The sequence below is a fragment of the Triticum dicoccoides genome, chromosome 5B, assembly GCF_002162155.2.
Source record: "Triticum dicoccoides isolate Atlit2015 ecotype Zavitan chromosome 5B, WEW_v2.0, whole genome shotgun sequence".
Classification (NCBI taxonomy): domain Eukaryota; kingdom Viridiplantae; phylum Streptophyta; class Magnoliopsida; order Poales; family Poaceae; genus Triticum; species Triticum dicoccoides.
The window spans coordinates 37,758,568-37,760,497 of record NC_041389.1 but is presented as its reverse complement, the minus strand read 5'-3'; positions in this window follow the sequence as shown (position 1 = coordinate 37,760,497).

The following is a 1,930-nucleotide window of genomic DNA, read 5'->3' as shown; positions in this document are numbered from 1 at the left end:
CCTTCACGAAGAGTTTCCACGGTGTCATCTTTGAAAGAAGGGGGTGCGGGAATGGGGATCGGGATTTGTGGATTCGAGGGTTGCCGACACTGGAGCAGACGAGCCGGCGAAGCTTAAGGAGGAAGACTTAAATACCCAGAAATTTTCATCGCAAATGGTTCCTACAAAACAACTGTGTCTGATGTTGTATTTTTTTTTAATTATCTGCGAAAGAAGAATTTGGAGTAAAGTGGCAACGGATGGTGTTTTAAATGTGCAAGAAAATTTGTAGTACTAATACAACTGTCATGTCAAATTTTAGAAAATTTCAGGGGGCATTTGACCTTTTAAGACATTTAAGTGATTTTCTAGCCATTTAGTGATCATAATTAAAATTTGAACTATATGTACATGCAACAGCTAACCATAACGGTTTGAAAATTCATATTTTATTTACTTATGTGCGATCTAATTCCATGTGCAGTAAATTGGAAGGAATTTTCAAACATATTGGTCTAACGGCTATGACACAATTAAGCATGGAGTGCCATGGCATTTAAATTCTAATTTTTTTAAAAAAGATCAGAAACACATGAAACCTTGGTTGATGTAATATCATGACACCAAGATGATGTGGTAAATTTTTTGGCATGTTTGACGAAACTTTGGACACACACCCCTCACAAACCGAAGCAACTCACTAGAAGACTAATGGTTCCGAAAGGGAACAATGCATGTTTGATAAAGAATGGGAGATAGCTTCCTCTTACGGTCTTTAAATTTTTTTCTACATGTAACATCCACTAATACAACTGTCATGTGACAAATTGGAAAATTGCAGGAGTCATTTGACATTTTGAAGACATTTAAGTGATTTTCTAGCCATTTAATGACCGTAATTCAAATTAGAACTACATGTGATGCAACGGCTAACCATAACGGTTTGAAAAAAAATCATATTTGTGTACTTGTGTGCGAGTTAATTCTATGTGCAGTAAGTTAGAAGGAATTTTCAAACATATTGGTCTCACGGCATGGACACATGCATGGAGTGCCATGGTATTTTAATTCTAAAAACTTAAAAATTGATCAGAAAAACATGAAACCTTGCTTAATGTAATGTCATGCCACCAAGTTGATGTGGTAAAAAAATTAGCCTGTTTGATGAAACTTTGGACATACACCCCTCACAAACCTGAGCAACTCACTAGAAGGCTCGTGGTTCGGAGAAGGAACAATGCATGTTTGATGACGAACGGGAGATAGCTTCCTCTTACGGCCTTCAGTTTTTTCTATGTGTAACATGCACTAATGCAACTGTCATGTGAAAATTCGGAAAATTTCGATGGTCATTTGACCTTTTAAAGACATTTAAGTGATTTTCTAGCCATTTAATGACCGTAATTCAAATTTGAACTACATCTACATGCAACGGCTAACCATAACGGTTTGAAAAATCATATTTGTGTACTTGTGTGCGAGTTAAAAAATCATCAGATGATGTAAATATTTGGTGTTCAAAAAAGAAAATGTAAAATCTGGCAAGACAACCGGCCCCAACACGATTGGCACTCTATTTCGCGCCTGGAGGTTTGGAAGGTGAGTGGCGGGCGTTATTAATCAGACACGGTTCTGCAGTGGGAACCGTCAGGTATTTTGTTCACACACAGATTTTGCTGCGGGGATCGTGTGTAATTCAAACTACAATACTCGTAAATTTTGGCGATTGGCATGTGTACTGTTCCCGTCAATCTAGATTCCGGCGGCCAATGAATACTACCTTGCTCACGTCGTCCCGCCTGCATTCTCACATTCTCATCTGTGTCCTTCCCTTGCTTGCCTCTCTCTCTCTCTCTCTCTCTCTCTCTCTCTCTCAAATCTCTACCATGGCGCCGCCAGTCTGCCCACGCGCCGACGAGGAGATCGCCGCCCCCCGAGGATGCTCATTCGA